Source organism: Tamandua tetradactyla, chromosome 23 (genome assembly GCF_023851605.1).
Source record: "Tamandua tetradactyla isolate mTamTet1 chromosome 23, mTamTet1.pri, whole genome shotgun sequence".
Lineage (NCBI taxonomy): Eukaryota > Metazoa > Chordata > Mammalia > Pilosa > Myrmecophagidae > Tamandua > Tamandua tetradactyla.
Genome location: NC_135349.1, coordinates 32,416,916 through 32,436,329, shown reverse-complemented (window position 1 = coordinate 32,436,329; position 19,414 = coordinate 32,416,916). Strand labels below are relative to the sequence as shown.

Genomic DNA, 19,414 nt, shown 5'->3' with positions numbered 1-19,414 from the left:
GCTTTGGCTGTCCCCACTGCCTGTGAGAATATCAAGAATTCTCCACTTGGGGAAGTTGAATTTTCCCCCTTTCTCACTGTTCCCCCTAGGGGATTCTGCAAATACTTCCCTATTCACTGTTCAAATTGCTATGGAATTTATCTGGGCATCTATGGTGTTTGATTCAGCTGTTCACATAAATTGTATTAGAAAATGCACTAGTCAAAATATAAATTTTTGTATGAAATAAACATTTTTTTGCTTGTCTCACACATACATTAAAGTTTTAAAATATTAATTACCATCTGTTTTCAACACCCTGCATTGTTGACATTCCTTGGTTCTTCCTCATACAGAAACATTTTTAAATTTGCACATTTAGTCACTATCATTATACACTCTAGGCATTCCTAGATTATACCATCTCAGACTTTATTGTCTATCTTTCCTTCTAATTTCATTTGTGCCCCCAGCCCTTCTCCCTCTATCATTCTCGCTTTGTAGTATTTTTAATATAATTGTAAATATTAATCAGTTTTTACAGTACTAGGATAAATTCATAGTTGTGGCAGGTTGTTCTTTAATTTTTCGTTACCAAATTTATGAATGCTTATAAATTAGGATTACTGCTGAGTTGAGATAATGTCTAGAAGGGGGATTTTAGGATGCTGATAATGTTCTGTGTCTTAATCTAGGTGCTATTAACACCTATGTGAAAGATCATCAAACTAAATATTTATGATACATGAATTTTCTATGCACATGTTACATGTCAATAAGAAGGTTTGTTTTGGGGTGGTGTGACGATGGCTCAGTGGCAGAATTCTCACCTGTGGTGCCAGAGATCTGGGTTTGTTTCCCGGTGCCTAACCATGTGAAAAAAAGAAAAAATTAAAACAAAAAGGCTTATTTTATTATTATTATTTTTTTACATGGGCAGGCACCGGGAATCGAACCCGGGTCCTCGGGCATGGCAGGCAAGCATTCTTACCTGCTGAGCCACCGTGGCCCGCCCAAAAGGTTTATTTTTTAAAAAATTCAAAATTATCTGTCTTACTGCAAGATGGCACAATCACCAGAGGGATCCCTTGAAAACTGCTACTTTGTCTTATTTGTGTTTACATCCTCAGCACCTGTTACAAAAGTTTTGGCACACGGAAAGGATTCGTTGTATGTGCATGTGTTTGAGTGAATGAATAAATGAATAAACAAATGCATATCTATAAGCCCTAAATGATTTTACGTTTAGTCTTCCTTAATCTGATTACCCTGGGGAAACTAAAGCAACAGCTACTTCTTTTACTTTTTTTTTTAATTGTATAGGATAGCATATATACAAAGCAAAGAAATAAAGAAGCAGTAGTTTTCAAAGCACTCTTCATAAAATGGTTACAGGATCGTTCCCAGAGTTTGTCATGGGCTACCATACAATCCTCCCATATTTTTGCTTCTAACTGCTCCAGAATATAGGAGGCTAAAGGACTTACATACTTTTTCATCATCACAATCGACTGTTTTTCCTTCTTTTTTTTGTGAACAATAACATATATACAAAAAAGCTAAAAATTTCTGAGCATAGCACCACAATTAGTTGTAGAACATTTTTCAGACTTTGACATGAGTTACAATTTCACAGTGTTAGGTTTTTACTTCTAAGTGCTCTAAAATACTGGAGGCTAAAAGAGATATCACTTTAATGATTCAGCACTCATATTCATTTGTTAAGTCCTGTCTTCTATGTATAATTCCACCATCACTTTTGATCTTTCCATACTTCTCTTTGGGGTTGTTTGAGCTATGGAAATTCTAAATTTTTTATATTGGAAGGATCTGTCACTAATATGAGGTAGGGAGATGGAACTATCTGATGTTCTGGAGAGGCTGGGCTAGGTTTCAGGACTTATCTGGACCAGGGACCCATCTGGAGGTTGTAGATTTCCGGAAAGTTACTCTAGTGCATGGAACCCTTGTGGAATCTTATAAATTGCCCTAACTTTGCCATTCTCAATTTTAAATAATTTCATTATTCCCAAGAGGCAGAAAACCAATAAACACACCCTCACCAAATAGGAGATCTAAACCTCCTCTTAACTCTTGTCCCTCATCCCATTATTTACCTCTGCTGTTGCTGTGGTAGTACTGATGGTTTCCTTTTGAACATAGCTCATAGCATGCAATAGCAGGAATAATCTTTAGGATTGGCTGTAATGGTCCTGGTTGGGGGTTGTCAGGTTATGATAAGTAGCAAGGTCTACCTGAAGCTTGAGTGACAGTAACCTCCAGAGTAGCCTCTTGGACTCTATTTGAACCCTCTCTGCTGCTGATACTTTATTAATTACACTTCTGTCCTCCCTTTTGGTCAGGATGTAATTGTTGATCCCATGGTGCAAGGTCTGGATTCATCCCTGGGAGCCCTATCCTACATTGCCAGGGAGACTTTCACCCATGGATGTCATGTCCCATTTAGGGGGAAGAGCAATGATTTCACCTGCAGAGTTGGTCTTAGAGAGACTGAGGCCACATCCAAGCAACAACATAGGTCCTCCCGAAGTAACTCTTAGGCATGCCTATAGGCAGTCTAAGCTTTATGCTACCTATATAAGCTTCACAAGAGTAAGCCTCATGATCGAGGGCATGGCCTATTGATTTGGGTGTCCCTAAAGTTTGGTACAGTATCTGGAGATTCCCTGATGGTAAGGTTTAATAGTTCCATAGTCTTTCTCCCCTCCCTCAGAGGACTTTGCCAATACTTTTTGATTATCTGGTTAATATACTCTAGGATGTATCCAGGCATGACAGTAATCTATACAGGATTAAAGGACCTCTTTCTCATTCTGCACTCTTTGTGTTTCAGTTGTTCAAATGAGCTATACAGATAGGTTGAATTAGATTGTGCACTACAGAAAATTTCAGTTCCAGATCAAATAAAGCTTTCTTCTATTGGTCTCAAAGAGTATGTGTGGTTCTAAAATATAGACACTGTCTTCCTTACCCCTATGTTCTGGATTACTTTAACCCCAACCTGTTCGGTAAAGCAATGGCCATTTTAACTGTCATTCTCTTGTTCAAAAATAATATCTGTCTCCTTTCTGCTTATATAAGAATACATTTGTTATTCAATGACTGTTGGGGGGGGTGTGTGTGCATGGTCTGGGAATCGAACCCAGGTCTCCCACATGGAAGGCGAGCATTCTAACCACTGAACTACCCATGCACCCTCAATGACTTTTAATGTTTAGAGTTAGGAGATCAGGTCAAAGGACCAAAAATGTGTCCTTTGGATTTGGCAATATGTAGGACCTTGATGGCATTGGTGGAAGCAACTGGTGGCAAAAGATGAAGATTACAGAGATTTGAGGAGAAATAGGATGTGAGGAGTTCTAAACAGTGAATGTTGATAAATATTTAAGTACTCTGACTCTGAAAGTTAAGAGAGAATGTACATTGGGTTAGTTTTGCTTTTTCATGTTTGTGTGAGTAAAAGGCAAGAAAGATAAACATGTTTACATGCTAAAGGAGGAAATCAGTAGACAAGAATAGGTTCACTCATTGATTTATTCATTTAATCATTCATTTATTCAAGTAGAGCAGTGAATCAACGTAGTACAATCACTGCCCTCATGCAGCGTATGGTCTATCAGGTAGGAGAGAAGTCAGAGACGGTTGACAGAAAGAACGATGGTTGGATAGGATGTGTTGAGTGTAAATACACAGGGAGGAAGTAGTGTGCCCAAGAGAAATCTTTCTTACAATGAGAAAAGGGATAACAACTAAAAGATAGGAAACGTTGTTAATAAAAAATGATTGATAGAGCAAAACGGATCACTCCTCTTAAAGGAGTGTAGAAAAATGACACTAGGAAGGGAAGTCAGGTGCATCCTCGTAGGCCAAGTCAGGCTGTTCCCCAGCAGTGTGGAGCTGGGCGAAACATTAGCCTCCTCAAGCAGCTCTCAACCTTGGTTCATGTAACAAACCACTGTGAACGGTGACTCATGAAACCGTAAATGAGACTTCTTAGAATTCTGTAGTATCCATGGCTTGAATGAGGACCAGTAAGCCAGCGTAGAGGGAAAAAATTTCACAGAATCAAAATTACCTCTGAAAATCCATAAGGAATGGGCCACACTGGAGATATGCTTTCTATCAAGTTTTTCTCCAGTGTAAGTGGAGATCTTTGTTTCTTTTGTTGAACGTGAGCTGGGCACATTGGTTTAGGAGCTCTTTATAAAAAATATTTGTCTTACAATATTAGTATAACTCTCAGCCCAATGCGAACCTGAAAGTAGGGTAGGTTTACAAGGGCGGAGACCATTGGAGGGATTAGTAGACCCCATTTCCCATCTCATGCTCATTTTGCACTATTGAAGGGATGAGTTTTTGTTTTTCTTGCTTTCTCTTTTATTTATGTGTTTTTATTCTGATATAGATGATCACATCCTCAATAAGTATAACTATCATAATCAAAATACCAGGATTGAAGGCTTTTTAAAAAATGTAAATGAAAATATATTTAAATTTCTCTATCATCCTCTTGGATTCTGATAGACTTTCTTGAGTGGCAAGGAAGGGATGAAATTAGAGTTAGCACCCTAGTAATCACATATGAATGTGGGTCTGAGAGGTGTGTCTCACACATCACTGATTATGCTTGGGAGGGAAAAAAAAGCAAACAGTGGAGAATCACTAATCTAATGCAACCCCTTCATTTCTCAGGTGTGAAAACTGAGGCCCAGAGAGGTGATGTGATTTGCCTAAAGTCATGCAACTAGTGGCAGAGCCAGGCCTAGAAGCCAGGTGTTCTGGCTCTCACGACATTCTGCTGCCCGAGGAATGGAACAGGTAGTATCACCCACTCTGGGGCCGCGGGTCAGTCCATCCAGACCAGAGTTGCCTGGGGTTCCAAGTAGGAGACCAAGGGAAAAGTCAGTTCAAAATTCTGATGAGCTGAATGGGGTTGAATTCAAATCTGAGCAAGAAAAAAAGAGTGAGATGAGAAACTCCTCTTATCCCAAGACAAAGACCAATATATCATGACACCCTGGCAGCTCTCACTTTCTGAAAGTGGATCTATCTCTGGGCGTATCATGTTCTACTTCAGACAGCCTGGTGGTGAGTCACCCTCCAGCTGCTTTGCTGCCCACTCTTTCTCCAGTGCAATTCAGTGTTACAAATGCCAACGGCCACTTGTAGGGAACAAAATCGGGGACTGGGGAGAAAGGAAGTCAAGAAGACTAATTAGGAGGTTTCTGTAGAGTTCTGATGGGGTCTGGTGGGTAAATGTGGCATCACCTGTGTTAGGGGCAGGGTAAATTTGGTCAGCTGTGATGATGGAAAAGGGAGACTAGACATGAAATCCATATCAGATTGGGAAGGAAAAGAGAATTCTTACTTTCTTGCTTCTTTATATTAAGGGATGTTCTTAAGTCCAGTATTGGTAAAACAAAAGCTATCTATGATACTATAAGTAAAATTTGTTCCGTGTGTAACATGTAAATATGGGTATTAATCAATGCGTATTGACCCTTCTGAGGAGTCTGAGTCAAAGTTTCTTTTCATTCATTCTATGATTATGGAGCACTTACTATGTGCTAGGCACCATTTTCGGCGCTTGGGGTTTGTCAAGTACACTAAACAAGCAAATGCTCCTGACCTCCTGGGATTCAGTCAGAGAAAGGTGACCAGAGAAGCTGGTATCTTGAAAAAATAACAGGAGAGAAATCTAGGGGTAATGGGAGGAAATTACTTAATTGAAATAGCATTAATCAAAGTAAAAGCTGGAAAAGTGTATATTGATAGGCTAAATTTGACTGGTTCCCTCGAAGAAAGGGCATTCCAGGCAGGGAAGTCTGAGAAGAGGGAACAGTCATCCAGAGGATCTATCTGAATCAATGGTTGTGATCTTGTAACTCCTGACAGGACCAGACACTCTGGGATTAATGGAAACGTAGGAAGGAATCCGGGAAATGGCTCTAGGAGAAGGTCCAGTGAGGAAGCTCAGATTTGCAAACACAACAGAGTGTCAAAAGAATTGTCATTTTAGGTAGATAGCGTGACTCTAATATACCAAGCAATTGTGTCATGGGTTGTTGCAGCATGGGATGCTGGGAGAAATCAATGGAAAATTTAGGTTCACCCAGGTTCCAGGTACGTCAGGAAGTGGGTGAGCATCAGTTGTTGGTCAGAGAGTAGGGCTGTGGTCACGGAGCTGAGGTTCAAGGAACATTTTGAGCCTCTGGAAGGAGCAAGTTGCATCCTGAGTAAGTATTAAGATAATACTTACTTACTTACCATGGAAGTGAAGAAGAGAAGTGCCCCCAGAACTAGGGCATCAAGTGAGGACTTGACTGCAGGAGCTGTTACAAACCTGGACCCTTAGTGAAAACTGAAATAATAGTCAGAGGAACTGAGCTCTTGAATCCTTATATCCCTTTGGATCCATCCCATTGCTGGGAGCCACATGACCTTGGCTATGGAAGAAGTATAATGAAGGAACAGAAAATGGGCAGAACCCATCCATTCCTCCTCCACAGCATCACCTCCCTCCCCCAACTAGAAGGAAGGAGGAAAGGGATCATGTCACCCCTTTCCTTTTGTCAGCAGGAATCCTCACTAGAGCCTTCATGATTACCATGAAATTGATGATTCCAAAGGATACATTTTCTTATTAACTCAGGTCTTCTACTCCCAGACTCAGAATAGTTTTCTGAGTAGGGCTGCTGATAAGGCAGGCATGGAATCCTTACCTTGATGTTTTACTTTATATCATTTCCTTCAGTAACTGCCTGCATCTGGTCATTCTTAGTTCAGACTTCTTATTACAACTCACCCTTTTCTCCTCTTCCTGGTTCCAGAATTATTGCTTATTCTTGCATCCAGACTTGATGCTTGATGCCATCTTTCCCTGATTTAGCTTCTTCCCTGACTACACTTATGTAGTAGGCATTCTGTTTGATTCTCCACATTCACTTCACCCCATCCCCATTAGGGGATGCAGTTTAGGGAACTTAAGTCTGGTCCACACACTGCCACTGTGTTGAATTTGACTTCCAAACAATCCTTTGGTTTCTGCACCACTTATTACAGACTCAAAGTCCAAGGAATATGCATCTGATTGCTCAAATTCACAACTAGTGTCTTGGATCTGCCTCTGGGGGTTGTTTTTGGTTTGCTAAAGCTGCTGGAATGCAATATACCAGAAATGGACTGGCTTTTACAAAGGGGATTTATTAAGTTATAAGTTACAATTCTAAGACCATAGAAATGTACAAATTAAGATATCAACAAGATGCCTCTAATGAAGAAAGGCCGATTGCATCTGGGTTCCTCTGTCACAAGGGAAGGCACATGGTGATGTCTGCTGACCCCTCTCGCCTGGGTTGGTTCCAACGTGACTTTTCCAGCTCCTGTTCTAGTTTGCTAGTTGCCAGAATGTGATACACCAGAAACAGAATGGCTTTTAAAAAGGGGAATTTAATAGGTTGCAAGTTTACAGTTCTAAGGCCAAGAAAATGTCCCAATTAAAGCAAATCTATAAAAATGTCCAAATAAAGGCACAAACAAGAGGTTAAACTTCACTCAAGAAAGGCCGATGAAATTCAGGGTTTCTCTCTCAACTGGAACAAGGCAACTTCTGTGAGCTTTCTCTCCAGTCTTCTTGTTTCATGAAGATGAAATGTCCCCAGGGACATGTCCCTTCTTCATCTCCATAGGTCTCTGGCTGCATGGGTTCTCGTGGTTCCTGTGGCTTTCTCATCTCATGGCTCTCGTCTCATGGCTGTCTCGTGGCTCTGTTGCTTTTTCCAAAATCCTTCCTCTTTTAAAGGGTTCCAGTAAACTAATCAAGACCCACCTGGAATGGGTGGAGTCACATCTTCCTCTAATCCAAGGTTAATACCCACATTGGGTGAGCTGCATCTCTATGGAGATAATTAATCAAGTTTCCAGCCTGTAGTACTGAATAAGGATTAAAAGAGCCCCAGGTGGATCAGGATTAACACATGGTTTTTCTAGGTCACATAACCCTTTCAAACCAGCACTGCTCCTGTTTGTCCTTCTGGCTTCTACTGGGGCTTTTTCTTAAGCTTCTCTAAACTCTCTGAGTTCTCTTAAAGGACTCCAGCAAGCAGATCAAGACCCATCTTGAATGGGCAGGGTCATATTTCCTTGGAAACAACCTAATCAAAAGGTCTCACCCAACAACAGGTCTCCCCTCATGTGATTGGATTAAAAGAACGTGACTTTTCTGGGGGTACAGAAGAGTCTGAAACCAGCACAGGAGGCAAGTGTTCTAAATTGCTCCCTTGTCAGACATAATCACAGTGGGTAATTCTCCCAGAGGGAGATTTGGTGCTAATAAGAAGAGAGGGAATCGAGATCAGAATTGTCCAATAGAATAATATGGGAGCCACGTATGTGATTTAAAATGCTCATTTTAAAAAGGAAAGCATCCGGTGAAATTTCTTTTAATATTATATTTTATTTAAACCAATATTTCCAAATTATTATCATGTCAACAGTAATCAACATAAAAATTATTAAGGATATATGTTACTTTTGTTGTGATTATTTTAATAACAATTGAAATCCTGGGTGTATTTTCTACTTATGAAGCATTTCAATTCAGATGCTCAATTTTCATCAGAAATATTTGATCTGTGTTTATATCTACAATTGAAAAAGTAGAATCATATAACCAAATTGTTCCAAACATACTTTTAAGTTTTCCAGTGACTGAATCAAGTGCCAAAATTTAATTTTTCTCTAATATTAACTTCTGCAATGACAAAGCTGGTTCATCTTTTTTAGAAATGTTGACTTTGAAGAAAAGCACGTCAGTTTCAAAACTTTGACTGCCCGAGTTAAGTAAACTCACTAACTTTTGTGTGAACTCTGTATTATTAGCATCGAATGTAGAAGGGTATTGCATATTGAAAAGTAACTCTAAATTGATCAATATCAACAAATCGTTCTTCAAATTTGTCTTGAAGTTTTTGCAAACAATTTCTAGAATGCTGTTGATTACAATTAAAATATTGATTCATGTTAGAAAATGTGTAAAATCATTATTGTTGATTTGATTATGAAAAGTTTCAACTTCATGGTAAATTATTTTACCTACCTAGCTAAATCACAAGTAAGCTTTCTCTTTCCTTGGCACTTCAAATTTATCTCATTCTTATGCAGTGTGATATCAGTGAGAAAACACAAATGACACCAAAATTTTTGTATTTGATTATTAAATATTTGGCAAGCATTCCTTTTGTTTCAAGAAAATCTTGAATTGGAATTAACAGAACAGTTAAACCTTTGTAAAAATTCCTCCTCAACTTAACCAGTGAACACTGCAAGGAACACAAGATTGTTGCATTCATTGCCTTCTGTTTCTATCAAAGTTCCATAAATTGATGATGATTCATAGCATTTGCATGTATATATTGAAAAATTTTAATAACTGGATCCATGAAACTTTTCATAAAGTCTGCTTCTGAAATCTGAGCACAAATATTTTCCATATGTATCATATGGTGGACTAAAGCAGTAAGGGAAACATCAGTCTCTTGTTTTAAAATTCCAATAAATCTGGATTTTTTGACCAAACATAGCTGGTGCACCATCTGGCATGATAGACACTAATTTTTCATATCTAGCTGAAATTCTTCTTTGTCAGTTGTAAAAGAATTTTTAAAAATCTATTTTTTTAGGCCGTGAATTGACGTTTGTTTCAGAATTTTGAAAGTCCCTTGAGACTAAATATACTCACAATATTAATTGGGCAGTGTCTCTTCTATGGCATGACAGTTAAAGTGTGCTATTTTTCACATTTTGAGTCAACTTCTCTTTGATATTTTCTTTTAGTCTATGGGCAATTATTTGGTGGCATACTTTGATGATTGTTTACTTTTTGTAAAATATTACTTGCAATCTTGCTTTCATAATTTTCTAACAAAAATTTCACAACTAAATAATTTCTTTATCATCTCTCCATCTAAAATGTTTTTTTTGTGTGTGTGTTTGTGTGCAAGGATACAAGCCATTTTAGAGCTGGCCAAAATTACAATCTCAGATCCTGTTAAAGCCTATTTAAATTTTTTGTGTTCAACATTTTATTTGATTTTAGGTAAACTAATCCAATTGGTTTTGTTTTCGAACGTCAAGAGGAAATTTCTTATCAAATTCCCTACATTTGCCACTTTATATTTTAAATTTTCTTTTCCACAACAAATAGCTTTTTTATTTGCTCTGCCACAACAAATTGCAATTGCTTATCATTGTGAAATCTGTGGCATACTTTCAGTCTCTTTCATGATTGTTACTAATTTGGTATTGTACTAATTTGATTCTGTGTCAATAATATGCCTTTATTTTAAATTTAAAAATGTGTTCATACATAGAAAAATATTTCATTATGATTAGAATCATACATGTTTTGATTTAATCACCAGCTGCAATGTACAAAGGTATCACTGCAACGCGTGCTGTCTGCGTCAAGTATTCAGGTAAACACATTCCAGCGTTGTATCAATGAGCAGAAAAGAAATCATTGGAACAGAATCAATCCACAAACATGGAATTGATCAGTGATGTGCTAATGTATAGTATTAGAAATCACATGCATGCTTGGCATATGCACAGCAATAGGAAATGTGTTTCATGTGATGCTATGATAATAGTGAAATGTCCTACTGAAACAAAATTGAATTTAACAGAGAAATATTTCATACTGCTTCAGTTTTTTAATTGTAATTAAAATTTTAAAAGTTACAGATGTACTTCCCCAGTCAGGCTTGCCCCATTTCAACTGCCTAAAAGTTACATGTAGCTTGGAGAGCACAGTTCTAGAAATATAAAACAACAACAGAAAATGTCTGCTGCCCCCAGCAGCTCCACTTCTCGGTTTCTACTCGGGAGAAACCCTGCGTAAGTGCACAGGAAGACATGTAGGAGGATATTCATCGCAACGTTGCTTATAATGGCCAACAACCAGCACAACCCACATATCTATCTGTTGGGTTACGGCCAGAAAATTGTGGTGTGTGCATTCTAAAGAATTTTTATACAGCAATTTAAAACAGATGTATGGTTACAGCTCCTATTACTAGGTGGGAGAAAAAAGCAAATTGTACGGTGTGATCTCATTTTTGTAAAAGGCAATACCATATTTTTAAACTGACACATAAGAAAGGGAGAGGAAGCATGCGCACCAGAGAGCTGTAATGTCTGCAGAGGGAGAGAGGGAACTGGGATGCAGAGGGGGATGGCGAAAAGTGGCTTTAACCTTACCTAAAATGTTTTAATTTTTAAATCTGAATTATGCATCCATGTCTTACTATACAATTAAAATTAATTGAAGAAAAAGGATATTTAGGAAGGGAAAATCTTGATAGAAGTAGAAAGGTGAACAAAGAAGCCAGTTAAATAGAATTAGCTGTGATAAAGATTATATGTGGTGGATAAATGTGTTGTCACATGGTTATAATACTTAATGCAAATGTCAAATGTAATTCTTCCAGAAAGAAGCTATACAAATCATATGGTGGACTTTTTTGTATTGAAAATTGGAAATGCCAAACAGCAATCAGAACTAATTTATGAGGCTCACCGCCACCACCAGTGCTTTGGCTCACGTCCAAGTTACCCAGCACAAGCTGCTATTGCATTAAAAACCTTCAGACCACAGTATCGGCTGGCGTACAATCTACTGAATGCAACACTTCCCAGCACACTATGTGCAGTGTATGCAGTACATAGAAGTTTATATTTTCATATATTATTATGTATATGAAAATAAACTTCATACATTTTCATATACATTAAATGACAATTAGGTAACTGGATCCCGAACAGCATAACCTCTCTCGAGAAAGATAGGAAGCAGAGAGGAAAAAAGTTTAACAGGATTGGGAACCTCTGTGTGCCCTTCTTTACATTAGAGAAACCCAACTGCAAACTAGAAGCCACTCCAGCTGTAGATCAAGATTACCACAGGGTTGGTGTGCTTCCAGGGTACCTAAGGCAAGGGACAAGATGGGAGTGAGATTCTGGAAGACAAGGAAGAGGGAGGGTTCTTCTGGTCACCCACCACTGGCCCCTTGGCCACCATGCCGATGGATCCTGAGCTTGCCTAGTGCCTTTTCTTCAAAGGGGTCATCGTGGTCATCCTGAGCATGCCAAAAGGGACAGAGTTCAGCATTGACTACAGCTTCTGGGAGGTAGGACTTCTTCCTTAGCCTACTGCAGTGGGACTCGATCCAGGTAGAGGTGGATGGGGCTATGTCCCAGTTCCTGAGTTTTTACCCATATGATATGCTCAAGAAGTGGCTCTTGCTTGCCTGCTTCATCAGTGAGGCCATAATGGAGAAGGTGCAGCCTGAGAGCACACCTTTCCAGTAGGGGCAGAATCTAACCTGCTGCAGCACAGAGTACAAAAGCTACCAGGGGACCCTGGCCCAGCTGTCTAAAATGAAGCCCAGGGCCAGGTGGAGACTTGTTTCTCAGAGCTGCCCCTGCAGGTGTTCCTGGATGACGCCATGCCGGCAGAGATTATCAGGCATAGCATCATGGACCAGAAATAGGTCTTGGAGACAGAGCTCAGCAAACAGTTTCACAGCAGCCCCCAGGATGTGCTCAGCAAACTCCGGTTTGCTTTTTTTTTTTTTTTTTGTAAACTTAAAATTGTGAAATATAATATATATACAAAAAAGCAATACATTTCCAAGTTGTTTTTTTTTTGTAATCTGTATGGTGAGATCACATTTCATTATTTTTTTTTCCACATGAGTATCCCATTAGTGCAGCAATGTTTGTTGAATTTGTTGTTTGTTTTGCTTGTTTTCTGGGGGGTGGGGCGGGGAAGTACGTGGATCCAAGTACATTTTAACAAGTTGTTATACAACATATTTTAGAGTTTGGTATGGATTAAAGTTCCATGATTTTTTTCATTTGTTTTCCAGCTCCAAGGCACTGGAGACCAACAGAAATATCAATATAATGATCCAGCAGTCATACTCATTTGTTAAATCCTATCTTCTCTGTTATACTCCTCCTTCTCTTTAAATAACATATATACCTAAAAGCAATAAATTTCAAAGTATACTGCACCACTTAGTTGTAGAACAGATTTCAGGGTTTGGTATGGGTTACAATTCCATAATTTTAGATATTTATTTCTAGCTGTTCTGAGGTACTGAAAACTTAAATGAGATTATACAATATTTGCTCTTTTGCTTCTGGCTCATTTTGCCTCACCAGATGTCCTACAGGTTCATTCACATTGTCGCATGCCTCACAACTTTGTTCCTTTCTGTAGCAACATCATGTTTGATCATACATTTACACCATCATTTGCCAATCTACTTCTCAGTTAGTGCATCTTTCAGCCACCTCCTTCTACTGGGCCTCATATATAATGTATAATGTCTAAAGTCAACAGTCCGACAACACTCTCAACTTTAGATAATTTAGTTGTTCCCAAAAGGAACACACCCCCACCAAATAGAAAATCCAAACCTCTCCTTAACTGTTGTCCCACTCCCCATCATATACCGCTGTTATTGTTATGGTACTGTGGATGTCTTCCTGTTAAACATAGTTTATTGGGTATATGGGTATATTCCATAGCATGCAACAGCATTTTTCTTCCTATATTCTGAAATTATACAGTTTGTACCAGATTCATAACTTTGAAGTAGTTCATGCAAGGACTTATTTATATTTGTAGTGTTAATCGGTGGAATACATGAGTCTATACCACCTCTTTCAATTATGTTCACCTTAAATATGGTAATATTAGTTATAGACCCACTGGTGAACTTCCTTCATTGCTATCTATGCCCTTACAAGGAAGTTCAACCTCATTAACTAACTGTTCATCCATATCAAGTTTCTGTGTATCTCTAGGTTCCCTATATTCTATATTATAACCTTCTGATTTTACCTTTACCATGGTCATAAAAGTGGAACCACACAGTATCTATCCTTTTGTGCCTGACTTATTTCACTCAGTATTATGTCCCGAAGGCCCATCCATCTTGTCATATGGTTCAGGACATCATTTTGTCTTATTGCTGCGTAATATTCATCATATGTATGTATGACATTTTGTTGATCCATTCGTCTGGTGATGGGCACTTGGATTGTTTCCATCTTTTGGTGACTGTGAATAATGCTGCCATGAACATCAGTGTGCAAATGTCTGTTTGTGTCACTGTTTTCAGCTCTTCTGGGTATATACCAAGTGGTGCTATTCTGGGTCATAGGGCAACCCGATATTTGGTTTTCTGAGGAACCATCAGACTGTCTTCCATAGTGGCTGTACCATTATCCATTCCACCAGCAGTGCATAAGTGTCCCAATTTCTCCACATCCTCTCAAACATTTGTATTTCCTGTTTGTTTAATAGCTGCCATTCTTTTAGGTGTGAGGTGGTATCTCACTGTAGTCTTGGTCTGCATTTCCATTATAGCTAATGAGAGTGAGCATCTCTTCATGAGCTTTTTCGCCATCTGTATTTGCTCTCCAGAAAAAAAATGTCTATTATATCTTTAGCCCATATTATAATTGGGTTGCTTGTTCTTTTGTGGTTTAATTTTATGATTTCTTTATGTAATGGATATCAAACCTTTATCTGATGTGTGATTTCCCATTATTTTCTCCCATTGAGTTGGCTGCCTCTTCACCTTTTTGACAGTCTTTTGAGGCACAAAAGCATTTGATTTTAGGGAGTTTCCATTTATCTATTTTTTTCTTTTGTTGCTTGTGCTTTGGGTGTAAAATTTAGGAAGCTACCTCCTATTACCAGGTCTTGAAGGTGTTTCCCTACATTTTCTTCTAGGAGCTTTATGGTACTGGTTCCTCTATTTAGGTGATTTATCCAATTTGAGTAAATTTTTGTATAGGGTGTAAGGTCATTTTTCGTTCTTTTGGCTATTGATATCCAGTTCTTCCATGCCCATTTATTGAAAAGACTATTTTTTCCCAGTTTAGTGGATTTGGGGGCCTTGTCAAAGGTCAACTTACCATATATTTGGTGGTCTATTTCTGCCCTCTTGATTCATTTCCCTTGGTCAATGCTTCTATCTTTGTGCCAGTGCCATGCTGTTTTGACCACTGTGGCTTTATAATAGGTTTTAATCCTCCCACTTCATTCTTCTTTTTTAGGATGCTATTAGCTATTCAGGGTCTCTTTCCCTTCCAGATGAATTTGGTAACTAGCTTTTCCAAGTCTTCAAAGTAGGTTGCTGGAATCATGATTGGTACTATATTGACTCTGTAGATCAATTTGGGTAGAATTGACATCTTAACTACATTTAACCTTCCTGTCCATGAGCAAGGAATGTGTCTTTACACCTATTTAGATCTTCTTTGATTTCTTTTTAGCAATGTTATGTAGTTCCCTGTGTACAAGTCCTTTACATCCTTTGTTAAGTTCATTCCTAGATACTTGATTCTTTTAGTTGCTATTTTGAATGGGATTTTCTCCTTAATTGACTCCTCAGTTAAGTCATTGCTTGTGTATAGAAACATTACTTATTTTTGCACTTTAATTTTATAACCTGCCACCTTGCTGAATTTGTTTTTTAGCTCAGGTAACTTTGTTGTAGATTTCTCAGAATTTTCCAAGTATAGTATCATGTCATCTGTAAACAATGAAAGTTTTACTTCTTCCTTTCCAATTTGGATGCCTTTTATTTCTTTTTCCTGCCTGATTGCTTTCCCTAGAACTTCTAGTACAATGTTGAATAATAGTGGTGACAGAGGGCATCCTTGTCTTGTTCCTGATCTTAGGGAGAAAACTTTCAGTCTCTCTCCATTGAGAACAATGCTGGCTATGACTTTTTCATATATGCCTTTTATCATGTTGAGGAAGTTACCTTTGATTCCTTCCTTGAGGTAGGAATCATCCTTTTTATCAGAAAAGGATGTTGAATTTTGTCAAATGCTTTCTCAGCAATTGAGATGATCATGTGATTTTTCCCTTTCAATTTGTTAATATGCTGTATTACATTGATTTTCTTGTGTTGAACTATCTTTGCATTCCTGGCATAAACCCCACTTTGTTGTGGTGTGTAATTCTTTAAATGTGCTGTTGGATTTGATTTGCTAATATTTTGTTGAGAATTTTTGTATGTATGTTCTTTAGGGAGATTGTTCTATAGTTTTTCCTTTCTTGTAGCATCTTTACCCGGTTTTGGTATTAATGTGATGTTAGCTTCATAAAATGAGTTAGGTAGTGTTCCTTTTTCCTCAAGTTTTTGGAAATATTTTTGCAGGATTGATATTAGTTATTTTTGGAATGTTTGATAAAATTCTCCTATGAAGCCATCTGGCTCTGTGCTTTCTTCGTAGAAAGATTTTTGATGACTAATTGAATCTCTTTACCTGTGATTGGCTTGTTGAGATCTTCTATTTCTTCTTGAGTCAGTGTTGCTTGTTTGTGTATTTCCAGGAATTTGTCCATTTCATCTAAGTTGTCTAGTCTGTTGGTATATAGTTGTTCATAGTATAGTCTTATGATTTCTTTTATTCCTTTAGAATTTGTGATAATGACACCCCTCTCATTTCTGATTTGGTTTAATTGCATCCTCTCTCTTTTTCCTTTGTCCACCTTGCTAGTGGCCCATCAATTTTATTGATTTTTTTTCAAAGAATCAACTTTTGGTTTTATTGATTCTTTCTTTTGTTCTTTTGTTCTCCCATTCATTTAACTTTCCTTTAATCTTTGCATTTGTCTTCTTCTATTTGCTTTGGGTCTAGTTTGCTGTTCTTTCTTAAGTTCCTCTAGGTGAGCAGTTAAGTCCTTGATTTTTGCTCTTTCTTGTTTTTAATATAGGCATTTAGGACAATAAATTTCCCTCTCCTCACAGACTTTGCCACAGCCCATAAATTCTGATATGTTGTATTCTCATTTTCATTTGTCTCCAGATAGCTACTGATTTCTCTAGAAATTTCTTCTTTGATGTACTCATTGTTTAAGAGAATATTATTTAATCTCCATATATTTGTGAACATTCTCATTCTCTGGCGGTAATTGATTTCCATTCCATTGTGATCAGAGAAAGTGCTTTGAATAATTTCAATGTTTTTAAATTTATAGAGACTTCTTTTGTGCCCCAGCATGTGATCTATCATGGAGAATGTTCCATGAGCAGTAAGGATGAATGTATATTCTGGTGTTTGGGGGTTAATGGCCTATATATGCCTGTTAGGTCTAATTTATTTATCAAACGGTTTATGCTCTGTATTTCCTTGTTGATATTCTGTCTGGTTTTTCTATCTATAGGGAAGAGTAGTGTATTGAAGTCTCCTACTATTACTGTTGAAACATCTATTGCTCCCTTCAGTTTGCCAATGTCTGTCTCATGTACTTTGGAGCTATTTTGTAGGAGCTAAGGGTTAAAACAAGACCTGCAGAATTTGTTGGGAGCAGCTGGCCTCAGGATGGCGGCAGTAAACTGTGGAGATTGTTATGTAGAGCAGTCTGGGAGGAAGAGAATGTTTACCCCAAATGGTTATGTTAAGTATGAAGGAAGAGAGCACAGAAAGATAAGCTCTCTGTTCCCTCAGGAAATGCATGCATGCTGCAGTATATAAGCAGGAACTAGTTAAGAATAAAGCTGTCTGTTGTTTGTTAAAGTTAAGCTTCAGACCCCCTGATCCTGTCTCTTCCTTCCTTCCTTCCTTCCTTCCTTCCTTCCTTCCTTCCTTCCTTCCTTCCTTCCTTCCTTCCTTCCTTCCTCCCTCCCTCCCTCCCTCCCTCCCTTCCTTCCTTTCTTCCTTTCTCGTCATTCTTTAATATCCTTCGAGCTCTGTTTCACAGGAAGCAACACTTTTTGATTGGGAGCATAGACATTATTGTTATTTCTTCTTGGTTCATTGTCCCTTTTACTAATATACAGTGTCCTTCTTTGTCTCGTTTGATGTCTTTACATTTAAAGTTTATTTTGTCTGATATTAGTATAGCTATTCCTGTTTTCTTTTGGTTACAGCTTGCATGGAACCTCTTCTTTTATCCTTTCACTTTCAATATATTTGAATCCTTGTGTTATAAGCAGCATAGAGCTTGATTATATTGCTTAATCTATTCTGCCAATCTGTATTTTAATTCATAAGTTTAGTCCATTAACATTCAAAGTTATTACTGTAAAGGCATTTCTTGAATCCGCCATCTTACCTTTTGGATTTTATTTGTCAGATCTGTATATTCTTTTCCCTCTCTCGTTTTTTATCCTTTAGGTTGCCCTTACTGATACTCTTCAATTTTGTTCCCTGCTCCAGACTTCCCTCTCCTGTTTTGTTTTGCTTTTTTTTTTTTCAACTGGCAGAACTCTCTTTAGTATTTCTCATAGAGCTGGTCTCTTATTGACATATTCTCTCAGTCTTTGTTTGTCTGTGAAAATTTTAATGTCTCCTTCAGTTTTGAAGGACAATTTGGCTGGGTACAGAATTCTTGGCCAGAAGTATTTCTCTTTCAGGATCTTAAATATATCATACCACTGCCTTCTCACCTCCATGGTGCCAGATGAGTAATCTGAACTCAATCTTATATGGTTTACCTGTATGCAGTAGATTGCTTTTCTTTTTGCTTCTTACAGGATTTTCTGCTTCTCTTCAACATTTGACAGACTGATTAGCATGTGTTTTGGGATAGACCTATTTAGATTTATTCTATCTGGAGTTTGTTGGGATTCTTTGATTTGCATATTTATGTCTTTTATAAAGGTTGGGATATTTTCCCCCATTGTATCCTCCACTAATCTTCCTGGCCCTTACTCTTCTCTTCTCCTTCAGGACACCAGTGATTGTTATATTTCTGTGCTTTGTGCTGGGAGGGTTTGAGTGACTGTGTGGGCTGGGTATGGGTGTGGCCTTATGCCTGCAGCTGGAATGCACAGGTGACTGCCTCCAAGGGGCAGGGAGGGGGAGGGGGGCATCAAGGGGCTGGCCCCGGGTACGTGGGTCTCAGGAGGCGGTAAGACTGTGCACTTGCACCAGTAAGGTGGGTCAGACTGGGAAAGGCTTATGCGAATATAGGGGAGGAGGGGGAGGGGAGCAGGGGGAGGGGTGGTGGGGATGTGTGAGGGTAGCATGTTCAAGGAACACAGCTTAGCTTACTTCCTTGTTCCCTTTTCCCTGTGTGCACTCCTGAGGTCTCCAGGCCTCCTTTTGGAAATGGACGCGCTAGGCTGTTTGCACTAGCTGGTCGGTCTCCAGTTCTCTATGTCTCAATTCTTCTGCTTTTTCAACCAGGGCATCCCTACGTGGTGTAGAAGACCCTCGCAGGTCACTTGTACCCTGGAATCGCTCTCTCAGTCTATTTTCTATCCCTTCTCTAGCTGTTCTTTGGAGCAGGGGTGAACTCGACCTATCCTAGTCTACCATCTTCCCAGAACTCCCTCCAGTTTGCTTTTGTGTACGTCCTGTTGGGGACCGTGTACAC

General features: G+C 38.5%; 1 long non-coding RNA gene and 1 other non-coding gene across 2 annotated transcripts in view; one reads left to right on the top strand and one right to left on the bottom strand.

The window, feature by feature from the left end:
* The window catches only part of LOC143667357 (uncharacterized), a 120,592-nt gene that overhangs the window by 32,438 nt on the left and 68,740 nt on the right, over positions 1-19,414 (top strand). Inside the window, exon 2 of the long non-coding RNA XR_013168007.1 lies at positions 4,693-4,818. This is a non-coding gene — a long non-coding RNA (uncharacterized LOC143667357). The remainder of the gene's footprint in view (positions 1-4,692; positions 4,819-19,414) is intronic.
* TRNAG-UCC (transfer RNA glycine (anticodon UCC)) lies at positions 3,122-3,193 on the bottom strand. The gene has a single exon. It is a non-coding gene; the product is annotated as a tRNA-Gly (tRNA).